General features: G+C 44.4%; 1 protein-coding gene across 2 annotated transcripts in view; it reads right to left on the reverse strand.

Moving 5' to 3' along the window:
- Positions 1–21684, reverse strand: part of LOC149161812 (sodium/calcium exchanger NCL2-like) — a 197422-nt gene that overhangs the window by 162340 nt on the left and 13398 nt on the right. The gene's annotated exons all lie outside the window — the stretch shown is intronic.

The raw sequence follows: 21684 nt of genomic DNA on the forward strand, positions 1-21684 counted from the left end.
AAAAATTATAAATTATAAAACGAAAAAAATCAAACATAAAATAATAATCAACATCAATAAACAAGTTAAGAAAACACAAAAATAAATGAAAAACAAAAAATCCTCTTGCAAAAAAAACATAATTTAAAAAAAAACATAAATAATATAGAAAAATAGTAAAAAAATTGAAAAAAAATATACATATATATAATGATGACTGGTTAAGTAAACAAAACTACATTGATCTTGAAATGCATCTCTTCTTTCTTTTTATTATAGATATCAACTATTAACTGTTATCATTTTTTAATTTATATTTCAATATGTTCTTTTATTATTTATTATTTTTTTAATTTGTATAATATTTTTTTTCTCCGCACTTATTTTATATGTTATTTATTTTTCAATTTCTTTTACATTTTATATATATATATATATATATTATTGCAATTAAAAAAAATGATTTTAATTAATTTATATTTTTTTCCTTTTCCAATTTTATTTTCTAAATTCTTGTTTTAAATTTTTTTTTTTTCCATTTTTTTATATTCTTTAATATTTTTAAACAATTTATTTTTGTTATTGAGATTTCTTTAAAGTTGTTTTTAATTTCTTTTAAACATTTTTCTTTATTTTTTTAAAATTTAAAATTTTATGTGAATTGTCATGTCTAAAAAAAAATCAAATATTATCATCTTTAGACATAAATTCATACAAATGAATAAAACTTGTTAATTTTTCAATATTTTGTGTGTAATTTTTTCCAAAAAATTATTTATCTGACATGTCATCTTCAATAAAAAAAAGTCCCAAAATGTGAATTTTTTTAGTTATATATATATTAAATGTTTTTTTCTCAAATGTTTAAAATTATTACTTTTTGGTGGAAATTATTTTATGTGTATTGAAGTATTAATTAATGAAACATAAATATATAAAAAAATATTAACTTCAGAATATTGATTTTATAATTGTTTGAAAACTATGCAAAAAAATTGAAAATTTCATTACAAAAAAAAAAACAAAAACAAACTTCAAAAAGCCTTAAAAAACAAAGAAGAAGAAGAGCACATTTTGAAAATAGTTAAATAACTATTTTTTTTTTTAAATGTGCATACTCAAGATATAAGAAACTTTAAAGTGTCAAAAAGGTGTCCCCCTCTAAAAAGTGTTGATACTTCATCAATACTTTTCAAAATCAACATGAAAATCACCAACACTTTAAAAAAATTATCCATTCTTACTACATAAGAAAATTTAAAGTCTCAAAAATAAGACCCAAAAAAGGGGTTGACGTTGCATCAAATTTTTTCAAAATTGACATGAAAATCATGATTTTTGTGACCTCTAAAAAATTTACAGTTCTCGTTAATTTGGTAACTTTGTTGGAGACTATTCCAAGAGAAAATCCACCAAAACTTTTTTTATCATAATGTAAATTCAAAGCACCAACTTTGATTACATCAATTTTTTTGTGAGCACCCACTCATAAGTGGCTCCAACCCCCTGAGATCAGCGAGCACTGAGTTGCATAGAGGCACCAACCTCAAATTTGTGTAGGCACTAACCTACTTCTGCCAATAGATCTATACTTTCATAGGATTTTCAACACGATACCTTCAACAACATTCTTTATTTTTTTTTTCAATTTGATACCACTACTCTTACAAAACCACTTCTGCTTCTACATCACACACAAATGCAATTCACAACACCACACTTATACAATTCACCGGCTATTGGGTTCAATTATTATCAATCTGCACTCTCTACACATAGCACACTCATTATGGCTATCTTACAGCTTGCCACACTTCTTTGTTGCTCCACCACCTAACTTCAACCTACAATATCTCTTCAACCCTTACGAGATTTTCTAAGTGTCATCTATCATTAAAAAGGTCTCTCCAAGAGCTATCCATACAGGCAATTTATGGGGGAGCCTAACTTGATCTTCTGTGCATAGTCTGTCTATAACAAACAAGCCTTTGAGCTATATATCCTCTAGTTATAGTCATAATGTTTTTAAGGATTCTTCCATTATTCTACTATTGTGATGGTTCTCAACAAATGACCTAAAAGACCAGCGTGATACTACCTTTTGACATCAATGACTGCAAATATCCAATCTCCACTTTCTCAACTATCTCCAATGCTAAATACCGATGCCAACCAATGACATCACTCTTTCCAACTGACTCTTAGCAAAATACATTGTAGTCCTAATTTTGATGTCATGTAATTGAGTTTATGCTAATTCTTTCTTGACATCTTTGGTGACACACAAAATCCTGGTCTTATCCCCTCTTACTCTTGAGCTTATCAAAACCTAGTTCGGAACTTTGGTGAAGATCCATTCTATCACTTCCATTATCAGAGTGGTGTTGAATGGTAAGAATAAATAACCAAAATGGTCCAAAAAGATCATGCACACCCTCATTTTTAATGACTTATGGAATGATATTTTTGAAAGAGAAGTTGTCATTAGAAAAGGAGATGAGAACAAGGTACCTACCAAACCTACATCAAACAAGGAGCTATACATACAGAAGAATAAGGACAAAAAAATCTAGTATACCCTTATTATGACATCAATAAGTGAGTAAGTGTGCCATCATATTGTTTCCATTATAGCTACTTATGGCGCAGTAAAGAAGTTAAAAGATGTGTATGAATCACACCCATAATTGGGTCTTATACAACTAATTGTCAAACTCTTCAACCTTGAGTTGAAATATGATGATCCATTGGCTCTAGCTTTTGAAATTAGAGTCCTCATGCATGATCCAGGTGGATGTTGGTGGCCACCCACCTATCCCATTTGGACCCCCACAATTGTCTCTTTCAGTTTTTCAGTTTCCTAAATTGTAGCACAGTTTACTATTTTTAGCAGTTTTTCGGGTCCTGAACTTCCGGAGACGTTTTGAGGCCCTAAACGACGTTTTTTGGGAAATTTGGGGCAACATCAATCCATGGACGGACCGATGTTGCCCTTGCCAAAATAGTAGTTCTTGGATAGATCTTTCTAACGAGCTATTGTACATGTCAAATGGATATCGTATGCCAAAGTTATGACCCCGGGAAATTGATGTACCAATTTACCCAAACGGGGCCCACAATTTGGCGTTTCATCTTCTAGGGTTAGGTTTTGGGATGTGAAGGGTTTTACATTGTTTCTCAACAATAAATAGGCCTTCAACCCTCATTCTAAGACAGTTCAGAGGCATGTAGCCGCCACATCTCTTCTCAGAGATAAGCTACCATCGCCCTAGCTGGTTTATTTCCATTTCTGGTTGTAAGCATATTTCAGTATTTTCCATTAATGAAATGAAGTAATATTTCCACTGCATTTTTTGTGTATATGGTTATCTCTATAATTTGTTGTGTTCCTGCTTAAATCCGGATCAGTGGTATCATAGCGGTCTGCTTTTTCTCGGTTCTTCTTTGCATGTCCCCAACGAGGTCGGGATATAAGGAGTTAGGGCTTGAACTGGTCAAACCTTTGCAAGACCAGCCTCACAAATCCCGACGGCCTCCCATGGCAGATGAAAAGAAAGACGAGGGGGCAAGAGATCCTATCAAGATCATGCTCGAAGAAGCCCTCGAGCGACAACGGAACGCGATGATGGACAGCTTTGCCCAGATTCTTCAGCGGCTACCTAGAGGCGACGCATCGGCTTCCAACAGCTACTCTGGAAATGCCACACCATTTAAGGTACAAGTTAATTTTGCAATCCCCATATTCAAGGGTAAAATAGATGCAGATGTCGTAGACAAATGGTTAAATCTGCTAGAGAGGTATTTTTCTGTTCATGAATTTTCGAGTCGGGAAAAGATTGTTTTCGCTCTTCTCAAAGAAACCCCCCACGTCAAGGAATGGTGGGAAACCTACTGCAAGCAGAAGGATGAAAGCACAAGCTCACTATTTTCAGTCGCACCCACTTGGGATTCATTCCGGGATGCCATCAAGGAGTACTACTACCCTGTCAAAAGCTATGAGGACAAATACATAAAGTGGACCACACTGCGGCAGGGACAGGACCAAGATGTGCCGGAGTTCACAAACATTTTTCATACCCTTCGCACACAGTTGGGTATCAAAGATTCTGAGATGCATCTGGTACTCAAATACCGTGGTTGCCTACACATATACATCCAGGAAGAGATGGAGTTCCTGAACATCTCCTCGCTCGGCACAGCGTACCGATACGCTGTCAAAATCGAGAAAAAGTTCAAACAGAAGAAGTGAGACTTTGGATTTGCGAATCCGAAGACCAAAGGACAAAGCCAAGGCGGGGTGACCCAAGACAACCCGTCGAAGCCGCAAGAAAAGAACAACACCACGAGGTCGAAAAAAGACACAGGAAAGTGCTGTGAGTTCCACAAGAGCCCCACTCACAACACAAGTGAGTGTCAGACCAAGCAATCGTTGGTGTCCGAGTTGAAGGCTTCTGAATCAGATGCATGTTCCAACTCTGAGACAGAACCCGACAAGGGGAATGGAAAAGGGAAGCAGATCATTGATGCGGAACCCAACGTCACTGTTGCCACCGCCAAGATCCAAAAGAATGACCTCGAAGACCCAGAGGAGGGGGAGCATCTTTTCCACTCACAGATGTGGGTGAAGGGTTCGCCGCTGCAATTCATTGTCGATAGTGGCAGCCAAAAGAACCTCGTTTCAGTGGAGGTTGTGAAGCAGTTGGGCCTGCCAACTACACCACACCCGCAACCATACAGTATCGGGTGGCTTCATGAAGGACAAGACCTCAAAGTTCGCCAATAGTGCTGCCTTCCCTACAGCATCAAGCCCTTCACAGATGAGGTATTGTGTGATGTTACACCTCTAGATGTTTGTGATGTACTAATAGGACAACCATACTTGTGGAGGCGACATGCTGTGTATGAGTCAAGGCCTCGCATTGTCATTATTTCTTTGGATAATTCATTATACAAGATACCGGAGGTAGCTCCACCTACCGCCACCTCATTGATCTCTACTAAAAAAGGCAGCAAGCTCATCTCCCGGAGTAGGAAATTCATTTTCTGTGTGGTTCGCTCCCAAAGTAAGGGGAAGATCGTTGATACATCCATGACCCTCGCAAAGGGTTCCTCCACGCAGCAGCAGCGCAAAGGGTTACGGTCATGAAAGAACACAGGAACAACTTCTCCTCACCCACAGGGGTACCACACAAGTTTCAGGTGGGCAACAAAGTTTGGTTACATTTGCAGAGAGAACGCCTTACCAGAACCCATCAGAAACTCAAACCACTCCGACATGGTCCTTACACTAGTACCAAGGCTACGGGCAACAATGCTTTGAAGCACATCATTCCTCCATTCCTTTCATTGCACCGTGTGTTCAATGTGGACAGTCGTCGACCATGCTCCCCACCATTTCTGGACACATCAGAGATTGCAAAATAGCTCACCAAAGACCTAGCTCAGCAGAAGCTTCCTCATCTCAGGGAGGAACTCAACGCAATGGGGACCATTGCTTCCTAAGGGGGGAGGAACGATCCAGCTGGATGTTGGTGGCCACCCAGCTATCCCATTTGGACTCCCACAACTGTCTCTTTCAGTTTTTCAGTTTCCTAAATTGTAGCACAGTTTACTATTTTTTAGCAATATTTCGGGAACTGAACTTCCAGAGCCGTTTTGGGGCCCTAAACAACGTTTTTTGGGAAATTTGGGGGCAACATTGATCCATGGACCGATGTTGCCCTTCCCAAAGTGGTAGTTCTCGTATAGATCTTTCTAAAAAGCTATTGTACGCGTCAAACGGAGATCGTATGCCAAAGTTACGACCCCGGGAAATTGATGTACCAATTTACCCAAACGGGGCCCACAATTTGGCGTTTCATCTTCTAGGGTTAGGTTTTGGGATGTGAAGGGTTTTACATTGTTTTTCAACACTAAATATGCCTTCGAGCCTCATTGTAAGATAGTTCAGAGGCATGTAGCCGCCACATCTCTTCTCAGAGATAAGCTACCATTGCCCTAGCTGGTTTATTTCCATTTCTGGTTGTAAGCATATTTCAGTATTTTCCATTAATGAAATGAAGTATTATTTCCGCTGCATTTTTTGTGCATATGGTTATCTCTGTAATTTGTTGCATTCCTGCTTAAATCCAGATCAGTGGTATCAGAGCGGTTTGCTTTTTCTCGGTTTTTCTTTGCATGTCCCCAACGAGGTCGGGATATAAGGAGTTAGGGTTTGCATTGGTCAAACCTTTGCAAGACCAGCCTCGCAAATCCCGACGGCCTCCCATGGCAGATGAAAAGAAAGACGAGGGGGCAGGAGATCCTATCAAGATCATGCTTGAAGAAGCCCTCGAGCGACAACAGAACGCGATGATGGACAACTTTGCCCAGATTCTTTAGCGGCTACCCAGAGGCGACGCATCGAATTCCAATAGCTACTCTGGAAATGCCACACCCTTTAAGGTACAAGTTAATTTTTAAATCCCCATATTCAAGCGTAAAATAGATGCAGATGCCGTAGACAAATTGTTAAATCTGCTAGAGGGGTATTTTTCTGTTCATGAATTTTCGAGTCGAGAAAAGATTGTTTTCGCTCTTCTCAAAGCAACCCCCCACGTCAAGGACTGGTGGGAAACCTACTGCGAGCAAAAGGATGAAAACACAGGCTCACTATTTTCAGTCGCACTCACTTGGGATTCATTCTGAGATGCCATCAAGGAGCAGTACTACCCTGTCAAAAGCTATGAGGACAAATACATAAAGTGGACCACGCTGCGACAGGGACAGGACAAAGATGTGCCTGAGTTCACAAACATTTTTCATACCCTTCGCACACAGTTGGGTATCAAAGATTCTGAGATGCATCTGGTACTCAAATACCGTGGCTGCCTACACAGATACATCCAGGAAAAGATGGAGTTCCTGAACATCTCCCCGCTCGGCACAGCGTACCGATACGCTGTCAAAATCGAGCAAAAGTTCAAACAGAAGAAGCGAGACTTTGGATCTGCGAATCCGAAGACCAAAGACAAAGCCAAGGCGGGGTGACCCAAGACAACCCGTCGAAGTCGCAAGAAAAGAACAACACCACGAAGTCGAAAAAAGACACAAGAAAGTGGTGTGAGTTTCACAAGAGCCCCACTCACAACACCAGCGAGTGTCGGACCAAGCAGTCGTTGGTGGTCGAGTTGAAGGCTTCTGAATCAGATGCATGTTCCGACCCTGAGCCAGAACCCGACAAGGGGAATGGCAAAGCGAAGCAGATCATTGATGCGGAGCCCAACATCACTGTTGCCACCGCCAAGATCCAGAAGAATGAGCCCGAAGACCCAGAGGAGGGGGAGCGTCTTTTCCACTCACAGATGTGGGTGAAGGGTTCGCGACTGCAATTCATTGTCGACAGTGGCAGCCAAAAGAACCTCGTTTCAGCAGATGTTGTGAAGCGGTTGGGCCTAGCAACTACGCCACACCGAACGCCATACAATATCGGGTGGCTTTATGAAGGACAAGATCTCAAAGTTCGCCAACAGTGCCGCTTTCCCTACAGCATCAAGCCTTTCACAGACGAGGTATTGTGTGATGTTACACGTCTAGATGTTTGTGATGTACTATTAGGACAACCATACTTATGGAGGCGACATGCTGTGTATGAGTCAAGGCCTCGCGCTGTCATTATTTCTTTGGATAATTCATTATGCAGGATACCAGAGGTAGCTCCACCTACCGCCACCTCTTTGATCTCTACTAAGAAAGGCAGCGATCTCATCTCCCGGACTAGGAAATTCATTTTCTGTTTGGTACGCTCCCAAAGTAAGGGGAAGATCGTTGCTACATCCATGACCCTCGCAAAGGGTTCCTCAACGCAGCAGCAGCAGCAAAGGGTTACGGTCATGAAAGAACACAGGAACAACTTCTCCTCACCCACAAGGGTACCACACAAGTTTCAGGTGGGCGACAAAGTTTGGTTACATCTGCAGAGATAACGCCTTTCCAGAACCCATCAGAAACTCAGACCACTCTGACATGGTCCTTACACCTGTACCAAGGCTACGGGCAACAACGCTTTGAAGCACTGCATTCCTCCATTCCTTTGATTGCACCGAATGTCTAATGTGGATCGTCGTCGACCATGCTCCCCACCATTTCTGGACACAACAGAGATTGCAGAACAACTCACCAAAGACCCAGCTCAGCAGAAGCTTCCTCATCTCAGGGAGGAACTCAATGCAATGGGGACCATTGCTTCCTAAGGGGGGAGGAATGATCCAGGTGGATGTTGGTGGCCACCCGCCTATCCCATTTGGCCCCCACAACTGTCTCTTTCAGTTTTTCAGTTTCCTAAATTGTAGCACAGTTTACTATTTTTAGCAGTTTTTCAGGTCCTGAACTTCCGGAGCCGTTTTGAGGCCCTAAACGACGTTTTTTGGGAAATTTGAGAGATATTTCTCGGAGAGATCTTTCTAACAAGCTATTGTACGCGTAAACGGAGATCGTACGCCAAATTTACACCCAAACGGGGCCCACAATTTGGCGTTTCATCTTCTAGGGTTAGGTTTTGGGATGTGAAGGGTTTTACATTGTTTCTCAACAATAAATAGGCCTTCGAGCGTCATTGTAAGACAGTTCAGAGGCATGTAGCCGCCACATCTCTTCTCAAAGATAAGCTACCATCGCCCTAGCTGGTTTATTTCCATTTCTGGTTGTAAGCATATTTCAGTATTTTCCATTAATGAAATGAAGTATTATTTCCGCTGCATTTTTTGTGTATACGGTTACCTCTCTAATTTGTTGCGTTCCTGCTTAAATCTGGATCAGTGGTATCAGAGCGGTCTGCTTTTTCTCGTTTTTTCTTTGCATGTCCCCAATGAGGTTGGGATATAAGGAGTTAGGGCCTGAACTGGTCGAACATTTGCAAGACCAACCTCGCAAATCCCAACGGCCTCCCATGGCAGATGAAAAAAAAGACGAGGGGGCAGGAGATCCTATCAAGAACACGCTCAAAGAAGCCCTCGAGCGACAACAGAACGCGATGATGGAAAGCTTTGCCCAGATTCTTCAGCGGCTACCCAGAGGCGACGCATCGGCTTCCAACAGCTACTCTGGAAATGCCACACCCTTTAAGGTACAAGTTAATTTTGAAATCCCCATATTCAAGGGTAAAATAGATGCAGATGTCGTAGACAAATGGTTAAATCTGCTAGAGGGGTATTTTTCTGTTCATGAATTTTCGAGTCGGGAAAAGATTGTTTTCGCTCTTCTCAAAGCAACCCCCCACGTCAAGGACTGGTGGGAAAATTACTTCGAGTAGAAGGATGAAAGCACAGGCTCACTATTTTAAGTCGCACCCACTTGGGATTCATTCCGAGATGCCAGCAAGGAGCAGTACTACCCTGTCAAAAGCTACGATGACAAATACATAAGGTGGACCACGCTGCGGCAGGGACGGGACCAAGATGTGCCGGAGTTCACAAATATTTTTCATACCCTTCGCACACAGTTGGGTATCAAAGATTTTGAGCAGCATCTGGTACTCAAATACCATGGCTGCCTACACAGATACATCCAGGAAGAGATGGAGTTCCTGAACATCTCCTCGCTCGGCACACCTTACCAATACGCTGTCAAAATCGAGCAAAAGTTCAAACAGAAGAAGCGAGACTTTGGATCTGCGAATCCGAAGACCAAAGGACAAAGCCAAGGCAGGGTGTCCCAAGACAACCCGTCGAAGCCGCAAGAAAAGAACAACACCACGAGGTCGAAAAAAGACACAGGAAAGTGGTGTGAGTTCCACAAGAGCCCAACTCACAACACAAGTGAGTGTCGGACCAAGCAGTCGTTGGTGGCCGAGTTGAAGGCTTCTGAATCAGATGAATGTTCTGACCCTGAGCCAGAACCTGACAAGGGGAATGGCAAAGGGAAGCAAATAATTGATGCAGAGCCCAACATCACTGTTTCCATCGCCAAGATCCAGAAGAATGAGCCCAAAGACCTAGAGGAGGGGGAGCGTCTTTTCCACTCACAGATGTGGGTGAAGGGTTCGCCGCTGCTATTCATTGTCGACAGTGGCAGCCAAAAGAACCTTGTTTCAACAGAGGTTGTGAAGCGGTTGGGCCTACCAACTACACCACACCCGCAACCATACAGTATCGGGTAGCTTGGTGAAGGACGAGATCTCAAAGTTCGCCAATAGTGCCGCCTTCCCTACAACATCAAGCCCTTCACAGACGAGGTATTGTGTGATGTTACACCTCTAGATGTTTGTGTTGTACTATTAGGACAACCATACTTGTGGAGGCGACATGTTGTGTATGAGTCAAGGCCTCGCGCTATCACTATTTCTTTGGGTAATTCATTATACAGGATACCGGACGTAGCTCCACCTACTACCACCTCTTTGATCTCTACTAAGAAAGGTAGCGAGCTCATCTCCTGGACTAGGAAATTCATTTTCTGTCTGGTTCGCTCCCAAAGTAAGGGGAAGATCATTGCTACATCCATGACCCTCGCAAAGGGTTCCTCCACGCAGCAGCAGCCGTAAAGGGTTACGGTCATGAAAGAACACAGGAACAACTTCTCCTCACCCACAGGGATACCACACAAGTTTCAGTTGGGCGACAAAGTTTGGTTACATTTGCAGAGAGAACGCCTTACCAGAACCCATCAGAAACTCAGATCACTCCGACATGGTCCTTACACCAGTACCAAGGCTACAGGAAACAATGCTTTGAAGCACAGCATTCATCCTTTCCTTCGATTGCACCGAGTGTCCAATGTGGACCATCGTCGACCATGCTCCCCACCATTTCTGGACACATCAGAGATTGCAGAACAGCTCACCAAAGACCCAGCTCAGCAGAAGCTTCCTCATCTCAGAAAGGAACTCAATGCAATGAGGACCATTGCTTCCTAATGGGGGAGGAATGATCCAGGTGGATGTTGGTGGCCACCCACCTATCCCATTTGGACCCCCACAACTGTCTCTTTCAGTTTTTCAGTTTCCTAAATTGTAGCACAATTTACTATTTTTAGTAGTTTTTTGGGTCCTGAACTTCCGGAGCAGTTTTGAGGCCCTAAACGACGTTTTTTGGGAAATTTGGGGGCAACACTGATATGATACCGATGTTGCCCTTCCCAAAGTGGTAGTCCTCGGATAGATCTTTCTAACGAGCTATTGTACGCGTCAAACGGAGATCGTATGCCAAAGTTACGATCCCGAGAAATTGATGTACCAATTTACCCAAACGGGGCCCACAATTTGGCGTTTCATCTTCTAGGGTTAGGTTTTGGGATGTGAAGGGTTTTACATTGTTTCTCAACAATAAATAGGCCTTCGAGCCTCATTGTTAGACAGTTAAGAGGCATGAAGCCGCCACATCTCTTCTTAGAGATAAGCTACCATCGCCCTAGCTGATTTATTTCCATTTCTGGTTGTAAGCATATTTCAGTATTTTCCATTAATGAAATGAAATATTATTTCCGCTGCATTTTTGTGTATATGGTTATCTCTGTAATTTGTTGCGTTCTTGCTTAAATCCGGATCAGTGGTATCAGAGCGATCTGATTTTTCTCGCTTTTTCTTTGCATCTCCCCAACGAGGTCGGGATGTAAGGAGTTAGGGCTTGAACTGTTCGAATCTTTACAAGACCAGCCTCGCAAATCCCGACGGCCTCCCATGGCAGAAGAAAAGAAAGATGAGGGGGCAAGAGATCCTATCAAGATCATGCTCGAAGAAGCCCTCGAGCGACAACATAACGCGATGATGGACAGCTTTGCCCAGATTCTTCAGCGACTACCCAGAGGCGACGCATCGGCTTCCAATAGCTATTTTGGAAATGCCACACCGTTTAAGGTACAAGTTAATTTTGAAATCCCCATATTCAAGGGTAAAATAGATGCAGATGTCGTAGACTATTCTTCAGCGACTACCCAGAGGCGACGCATCAGCTTCCAATAGCTATTCTGGAAATGCCACACCGTTTAAGGTACAAGTTAATTTTGAAATCCCCATATTCAAGGGTAAAATAGATGCAGATGCCGTAGACAAATGGTTAAATTTACTAGAGGGGTATTTTTCTGTTCATGAATTTTCGAGTCGGGAAAAGATTGTTTTCGCTCTTCTCAAAGCAACCCCCCACGTCAAGGACTGGTGGGAAACCTACTGCAAGCAGAAGGATGAAAGCACAGGCTCACTATTTTCAGTCGCACCCACTTGGGATTCATTCCGAGATGCCATCAAGGAGCAGTACTACCCTGTCAAAAGCTACGAGGACAAATACATAAAGTGGACCACGCTGCCGCAGGGACAGGACCAAGATGTGCCGAAGTTCACAAACATTTTTCATACCCTTCGCACAAAGTTGGGTATCAAAGATTCTGAGCTGCATCTGGTACTCAAATACCATGGCTGCCTACACAGATACATCCAGGAAGAGATGGAGTCACTGAACATCTCCTCGCTCGGCACAGCTTACCGATACGCTGTCAAAATCGAGCAAAATTTCAAACAAAAGAAGCGAGACTTTGGATATGCGAATCCGAAGACCAAAGGACAAATCCAAGGCGGGGTGACCCAAGACAACCCGTCGAAGCCGCAAGAAAAGAACAACACCACGAGGTCGAAAAAGGACACAGGAAAGTGTTGTGAGTTCCACAAGAGCCCCACTCATAACACAAGTGAGTGTCGGACCAAGCAGTCGTTGGTGGCTGAGTTGAAGGCTTCTGAATCAGATGCATGTTCCGAACCTAAGCCAGAACCCGACAAGGGGAATGGCAAAGGGAAGCAGATCATTGATGCAGAGCCCAACGTCACTGTTGCCAGCGCCAACATCTAGAAGAATGAGCCCGAAGACCCAAAGGAGGGGGAGCGTCTTTTCCACTCATAGATGTGGGTGAAGGGTTCGTCGCTGCAATTCATTGTTGATAGTGGTAGCCAAAAGAACCTCGTTTCAGCAGAGGTTATGAAGCGGTTGGGCCTACCACCTACACCACACCTGCAGCCATACGGTATCGGATGGCTTCATGAAGGACGAGATCTCAAATTTCGCTAACAGTGCCGCGTTCCCTACAGCATCAAGCCCTCCACAGACGAGGTATTGTGTGATGTTACACCTCTAGATGTTTGTGATTTACTATAAGGACAACAATACTTGTGGAGGCAATATGTTGTGTATGAGTTGAGGCCTCGCGCTATCATTATTTCTTTGGATAATTCATTATACAGGATACCGGAGGTAGCTCCACCTACCGCCATCTCTTTGATCTCTACTAAGAAAGGCAGCAAGCTCATCTCCCGGACTAGGAAATTCATTTTCTATCTGGTTCGCTCCCAAAGTAAGGGGAAGATCGTTGCTACATCCATGACCCTCGCAAAGGGTTCCTCCACGTAGCAGCAGCCGCAAAGGGTTACGGTCATGAAAGAACACAGGAACAACTTCTCCTCACCCACTGGGGTACCACACAAGTTTCAGGTGGGCGACAAAGTTTGGTTACATCTGCAGAGAGAACGCCTTACCAGAACCCATCAGAAACTCAGACCACTCTGACATGGTCCTTACACCAGTACCAAGGCTACGGGCAACAATGCTTTGAAGCACAGCATTCCTCCATTCCTTCGATTGCACCAAGTGTTCAATGTGGACCATCGTCAACCATGCTGCCCACCATTTCTGGACACATCAGAGATTGCAGAACAGCTCACCAAAGACCCAGCTCAGCAGAAGCTTCATCTCAGGGAGGAACTCAATGCAATGGGGACCATTCCTTCCTAAGGGGGGAGGAATGATCTAGGTGGATGTTGGTGGCCACCCACCTATCCCACTTGGACCCCCACAACTATGTCTTTCAGTTTTTCAGTTTCCTAAATTGTAGCACAGTTTACTATTTTTAGCATTTTTTCGGGTCCTGAACTTCCGGAGCCGTTTTGAGGCCCTAAATGACATTTTTTGGGGAAATTTGGGGGCAACATTGGTCTCTTCCCAAAGTGGTAGTTCTCAGATAGATCTTTCTAACGAGCTATTGTACGCGTCAAACGGAGATCGTATGCCAAAGTTACGACCCCGGGAAATTGATGTACCAATTTACCCAAACGGGGCCCACAATTTGGCGTTTCATCTTCTAAGTTAGGTTTTGGGATGTGACAGTTCAGAGGCATGTAGCTGCCACATCTCTTCTCAGAGATAAGCTACCATCTCCCTAGCTGTTTTATTTCCATTTCTAGTTGTAAGCATTTTTCAGTATTTTCCATTAATGAAATGAAGTATTATTTCCGCCACATTTTTGTGTATATGGTTATCTCTGTAACTTGTTGCGTTCCTGCTTAAATCCGGATCAGAGGTATCAGAGTGGTCCGCTTTTTCTTAGTTTTTCTTTGCATGTCCCTAACGAGGTTGGGATATAAGGAGTTAGGGCTTGAACTGGTCGAACCTTTGCAAGACCAGCCTCGCAAATCCCGACGGCCTCCCATGGCAGATGAAAAGAAAGACGACGTGGTAGGAGATCCTATCAAGATCATGCTCGAAGAAGCCCTCGAGCGACAACGGAACGCGATGATGGACAGCTTTGACCAAATTCTTCAGCGACTACCTAGAGGCGACACATCGAATTCCAACAACTACTCTGGAAATGCCACACCGTTTAATGTACAAGTTAATTTTGAAATCCCCATATTCAAGGGTAAAATAGATGCAGATGTCATAGACAAATGGTTAAATCTGCTAAAGGGGCATTTTCTGTTCATGAATTTTCGAGTCGGGAAAAGATTGTTTTCGCTCTTCTCAAAGCAACCCCCCATGTCAAGCACTGGTGGGAAAACTACTGCGAGCAGAAGGATGAAAGCACAGGCTCACTATTTTCAGTCGCACCCACTTGGGATTCATTCCGGGATGCCATCAAGGAGCAGTACTACCCTGTCAAAAGCTACGAGGACAAATACATAAAGTGGACCACGCTGTAGCAGGGACGGCATCAAGATGTGCCGGAGTTCACAAACATTTTTCATACCCTTCGCACACAGTTGGGTATCAAAGATTCTAAGCTGCATCTGGTACTCAAATACCATGGCTGCCTACACAGATACATCCAAGAAGAGATGGAGTTCCTGAACATCTCCTCGCTCGGCACAGCTTATGAATACGCTGTCAAAATCGAGCAAAAGTTCAAACAGAAGAAGCGAGACTTTGGATCTGCGAATACGAAAACCAAAGGACAAAGCCAAGGCGGGGTGACCCAAGACAACCCGTTGAAGCCGCAAGAAAAGAACAACACCACAATGTCGAAAAAAGACACAGGAAAGTGGCGTGAGTTCCACAAGAGCCCCACTCACAACGCAAGTGAGTGTCGGACCAAGCAGTCATTGGTGGCCGAGTTGAAGGCTTTTTAATCAGATGCATGTTCCGACCCTGAGCCAGAACCCGACAAGGGGAATGACAAAGGGAAGCAGATCATTGATGCGGAGCCCAACGTCATTGTTGCCACCGCCAAGATCCAGAAGAATGAGCCCGAAGACCCAGAGGAGGGGGAGCGTGTTTTCCACTCACAGATGTGGGTGAAGGGTTCGCCGCTGCAATTCATTGTCGACAGTGGCAGTCAAAGGAACCTCGTTTCAGTAGAGGTTATGAAGCGGTTGGGCCTACCAACTACACCACACCCGCAACCATACAGTATCGGGTGGCTTCATGAAGGACAAGATCTCAAAGTTCGCCAACAGTGCCTCCTTCCCTACAGCATCAAGCCCTTCACAGACGAGGTATTGTGTGATGTTACACCTCTAGATGTTTGTGATGTACTATTAGGACAACCATACTTGTGGAGGCGGCATGCTGTGTATGAGTCAAGGCCTCGCGCTGTCATTATTTCTTTGGATAATTCATTATACAGGATACCGGAGGTAGCTCCACCTACCGCCACCTCTTTGATCTCTACTAAGAAAGGCAGCAAGCTCATCTCCCACACTAGGAATTTCATTTTCTGTCTGGTTCGCTCCTAAAGTAAGGGGAAGATCGTTGCTACATCCATGACCCCTGCAAAGGGTTCCTCCACTCAGCAGCAGCCGCAAAGGGTTACGGTCATGAAAGAACACAGGAACAACTTCTCCTCACCCACAGGGGTACCACACAAGTTTCAGGTGGGCGACAAAATTTGGTTACATCTGCAGAGAGAACGCCTTACCAGAACCCATCAGAAACTCAGACCACTCTGACATGGTCTTTACACCAGTACCAAGGCTACAGGAAACAATGCTTTGAAGCACAGCATTCCTCCATTCCTTCGATTGCACCGAGTGTTCAATGTGGACCATCGTCGACCATGCTCCCCACCATTTCTGGACACATCAGCGATTGCAGAACAGCTCACCAAAGACCCAGCTCAGCAGAAGCTTCCTCATCTCAGGGAGGATCTCAATGCAATGAGGACCATTGCTTCCTAAGGGGGGAGGAATGATCCAGGTGGATGTTGGTGGCCACCCATCTATCCCATTTGGACCCCCACAACTGTCTCTTTCAGTTTTTTAGTTTCCTAAATTGTAGCACAGTTTACTATTTTTAGCAGTTTTTCGGGTCATGAACTTCCAGAGCCGTTTTAAGGCCCTAAACGACGTTTTTTGGGAAATTTGGGATTCAACATTGCCCTTCCCAAAATGGTAGTTCTCAGATAGATCTTTCTAACGAGCTATTGTACGCGTCAAACGGAGATCGTATGCCAAAGTTACGACCCCGGGAAATTGATGTACCAATTTACCCAAACGGGGCCCACAATTTGGCGTTTCATCTTCTAAGGTTAGGTTTTGGAATGTGAAGGGTTTTGCGTTGTTTCTCAACAATAAATAGGCCTTCGAGTGTCATTGTAAGACAGTTCAGAGGCATGTAGCCGCCACATCTCTTCTCAGAGATAAGCTACCATCGCCCTAGCTGGTTTATTTCCATTTAATGTTGTAAGCATATTTCAGTATTTTCCATTAATGAAATGAAGTATTATTTCCGCTGCATTTTTGTGTATATGGTTATCTTTGTAATTTGTTGTGTTCCTGCTTAAATCTGGATCAGTGGTATCAGAGCGGTCTGCTTTTTCTCGGTTTTTCTTTGCATTTCCCCAACGAGGTCGGGATATAAGGAGTTAGGGCTTGAACTGGTCGAACCTTTGCAAGACCAGCCTCGCAAATCCCGACAGCCTCCCATGGCAGATGAAAAAAAAGACGAGGGGGCAAGAGATCCTATCAAGATCATGCTCGAAGAAGCCCTCGAGCGACAACAGAACGCGATGATGGACAGCTTTGCCCATATTCTTCAGCGACTACCCAGAGGCAACGCATCGGCTTCCAACAGCTACTCTGGAAATGCCACACCGTTTAAGGTACAAGTCAATTTTGAAATCCCCATATTCAAGGGTAAAATAGATGCAGATGTCGTAGACAAATGGTTAAATCTGATAGAGGGGTATTTTTCTGTTCATGAATTTTCGAGTTGGGAAAAGATTGTTTTCGCTCTTCTCAAAGCAACCCCCCACGTCAAGGACTGGTGGGAAACCTACTGCGAGCAGAAGGATGAAAGCACAGGTTCACTATTTTCAGTCGCATCCACTTAGGATTCATTCCGGGATGCCATCAAGGAGCAGTACTACCCTGTCAAAAGCTACGAGGACAAATACATAAAGTGGACCACGCTGCGGCAGGGACGAGACCAAGATGTGTCGAAGTTCACAAACATTTTTCATACCCTTCGCACACAGTTGGGTATCAAAGATTCTAAGCTGCATATGGTACTCAAATACCGTGGCTGCCTACACAGATACATCCAAGAAGAGATGGAGATCCTGAAGATCTCCTCGCTCGGCACAGCTTACAGATACTCTGTCAAAATCGAGCAAAAGTTCAAACAGAAGAAGCGAGAGTTTGGATCTGCGAATCCGAAGACCAAAGGACAAAGCCAAGGCGGGGTGACCTAAGACAACACGTCAGAGCCGCAAGAAAAGAACAACACCACGAGGTCGAAAAAAGACACAGGAAAGTGCTGTGAGTTCCACAAGAGCCCCACTCACAACACAAGTGAGTGTCGGACCAAGCAGTCGTTGGTGGTCGAGTTGAAGGCTTATGAATCAGATGCATGTTCCGACCCTGAGCCAGAACCCGACAAGGGGAATGGCAAAGGGAAACAGATCATTGATGCGAAGCCCAACGTCACTGTTGCCACCGCCAAGATCCAGAAGAATGAGCCCGAAGACCCAGAGGAGGGGGAGCGTCTTTCCCACTCACAGATGTGGGTGAAGGGTTCGCTGCTGCAATTCATTGTCGACAGAGGCAACCAAAAGAACCTCGTTTCAGCAGAGGTTGTGAAGCGGTTGGGCCTACCAACTACACCACACCGGCAGCCATACAGTATCAGGTGGCTTCATGAAGGACGAGATCTCAAAGTTCGCCAATAGTGCCGCCTTCCCTACAGCATCAAGCCCTTCACAGACGAGGTATTGTGTGATGTTACACCTCTAGATGTTTGTGATGTACTATTAGGACAACCATACTTGTGGAGGTGACATGCTGTGTATGAGTCAAGGCCTCGTGTTGTCATTATTTCTTTGGATAATTCATTATACAGGATACCGGAGGTAGCTCCACCTACCGCCACCTCTTTGATCTCTACTAAGAAAGGCAGCAAGCTCATCTCCCGGACTAGGAAATTCATTTTCGGTCTGGTTCGCTCCCAAAGTAAGGGGAAGTTCGTTGCTACATCCATGACCCTCGCAAAGGGTTCCTCCACGCAGGAGCAGCCGCAAAGGGTTACGGTCATGAAAGAACACAGGAACAACTTCTCCTCACCCACAGGGGTACCACACAAGTTTCAGGTGGGCGACAAAGTTTGGTTACATCTGCAGAGATAACGCCTTACCAGAACCCATCAGAAACTCAGACCACTCTGACATGGTCCTTACACCAGTACCAAGGCTACGGGAAACAATGCTTTGAAGCACAGCATTCATCCATTCCTTCGATTGCACCGAGTGTTCAATGTGGACCATCGTCGACCATGCTCCCCACCATTTCTGGACACATCAGAGATTGCAGAACAGCTCACCAAAGACCCAGCTCAGTAAAGCTTCCTCATCTCAGGGAGGAACTCAATGCAATGGGGACCATTGCTTCCTAAGTGGGTAGGAATGATCCAGGTGGATGTTGGTGGCCACCCACCTATCCCATTTGGACCCCCATAACTGTCTCTTTCAGTTTTTCAGTTTCCTAAATTGTAGCACAGTTTACTATTTTTAGCAGTTTTTCGGGTCCTGAACTTCCGGAGCCATTTTGAGGCCCTAAACGACGTTTTTGGGAAATTTGGGGACTAAAGTTGCCCTTCCCAAAATGGTAGTTCTCAGATAGATCTTTCTAACGAGCTATTGTACGCGTCAAACGGAGATCGTATGCCAAAGTTACGACCCCGGGAAATTGATGTACCAATTTACCCAAACGGGGCCCACAATTTGGCGTTTCATCTTCTAGGGTTAGGTTTTGGGATGTGAAGGGTTTTACATTGTTTCTCAACAATAAATAGGCCTTCAAGCCTCATTGTAAGACAGTTCAGAGGCATGTAGCCGCCACATCTCTTCTCAGAGATAAGCTACCATCACCCTAGCTGATTTATTTCCATTTCTGGTTGTAAGCATATTTCAGTATTTTCCATTAACGAAATGAAGTATTATTTCTGCTGCATTTTTGTGTATATGGTTATCTCTATAATTTGTTGCATTCCTGCTTAAATCCGGATCAGTGGTATCAAAGCGGTCTGCTTTTGCTCGGTTTTTCATTGCATGTCCCCAACGAGGTTGCGATATAAAGAGTTAGGGCTTGAACTGGTCGAACCTTTACAAGACCAGCCTCGCAAATCCCGACGGCCTCCCATGGCAAATGAAAAGAAAGACGAGGGGGCAGGAGATCCTATCAAGATCATGCTCGAAGAAGCCCTCGAGCGACAACAGAACGCGATGATGGACAGCTTTGCCCAGATTCTTCAGTGGCTACCCAGAGGCGACACATCGGCTTCCAACAGCTACTCTTGAAATGCCACACCGTTTAAGGTACAAGTTAATTTTGAAATCCCCATATTCAAGGATAAAATAGATGCAGATGCCGTAGACAAATGGTTAAATCTGCTAGAGGGGTATTTTTCTGTTCATGAATTTTCGAGTCGAGAAAAGATTTTTTTCGCTCTTCTTAAAGCAACCCCCCACGTCAAGGACTGGTGGGAAACCTACTACGAGCATAAGGATGAAAGCACAGGCTCACTATTTTCAGTCGCACCCACTTGGGATTCATTCCGGGATGCCATCAAGGAGCAGTACTACCTTGTCAAAAGCTACAAGGACAAATACATAAAGTGGACCACGCTGCGACAGGGACGGGACCAAGATGTGCCAGAGTTCACAAACATTTTTCATACCCTTCGCACACAGTTGGGTATCAAAGATTCTGAGTTGCATCTGGTACTCAAATACCATGGCTACCTACACAGATACATCCAAGAAGAGATGGAGTTCCTGAACATCTCCTCGCTCGGCACAGCTTACTGATACGCTGTCAAAATCGAGCAAAAGTTCAAACAGAAGAAGCGAGACTTTGGATCTGCGAATCTGAAGACCAAAGGACAAAGCCAAGGTGGGGTGACCCAACACAACCCGTCGAAGCCGCAAGAAAAGAACAACACCACGAGGTCGAAAAAAGACACAGGAAAGTGGCGTGAGTTCCACAAGAACCCCACTCACAACACAAGTGAGTGTCGGACCAAGCAGTTGTTGGTGGCCGAGTTGAAGGCTTCTGAATCAGATGCATGTTCCGACCCTGAGCCAGAACCCAACAAGGGGAATGGCAAAGGGAAGCAGATCATTGATGCAGAGCCCAACGTCACTATTGCCACCGCCAAGATCCAGAAGAATGAGCCCAAAAACCCAGAGGAGGGGGAGCGTCTTTTCCACTCACAAATGTGGGTGAAGGGTTCGCTGCTGCAATTCATTGTCGACAGTGGCAACCAAAAGAACCTCGTTTCAGCAGAGGTTGTGAAGCCGTTGGGCCTACCAACTACACCACACCCGCAGCCATACAGTATCGGGTGGCTTCATGAAGGACAAGATCTCAAAGTTCGCCAACAGTGCCGCCGTCCCTACAGCATCAAGCCCTTCACAGACGAGGTATTGTGTGATGTTACACCTCTAGATTTTTGTGATGTACTATTAGGACAACCATACTTGTGTAGGCGACATGCTGTGTATGAGTCAAGGCCTCACGCTGTCATTATTTCTTTGATAATTCATTATACAGGATACCGGAGGTAGCTCCACCTACCGCCACCTCTTTGATCTCTACTAAGAAAGGCAGCAAGCTCATTTCCTGGAGTAGGAAATTCATTTTCTGTCTGGTTCGCTCCCAAAGTAAAGGGAAGATCGTTGCTACATCCATGAACCTCGCAAAGGGTTCCTCCACGCAGCAGCAGCCGCAAAGGGTTACGGTCATGAAAGAACACAGGAACAACTTCTCCTCACCCACAGAGGTACCACACAAGTTTCAGGTGGGCGACAAAGTTTGGTTACATTTGCAGAGAGAACGCCTTACTAGAACCCATCAAAAACTCATACCACTCCGACATGGTCCTTACACTAGTACCAAGGCTACGGGCAACAATGCTTTGAAGCACAGCATTCCTCCATTCCTTCGATTGCACCGAGTGTTCAATGTGGATCGTCGTCAACCAT

Source organism: Pinus tabuliformis, chromosome 5_2, assembly GCF_031772625.1.
Source record: "Pinus tabuliformis cultivar Carrire ecotype Pingquan chromosome 5_2, CPIR1, whole genome shotgun sequence".
In the NCBI taxonomy this organism is placed as follows: Eukaryota; Viridiplantae; Streptophyta; class Pinopsida; order Pinales; family Pinaceae; genus Pinus; species Pinus tabuliformis.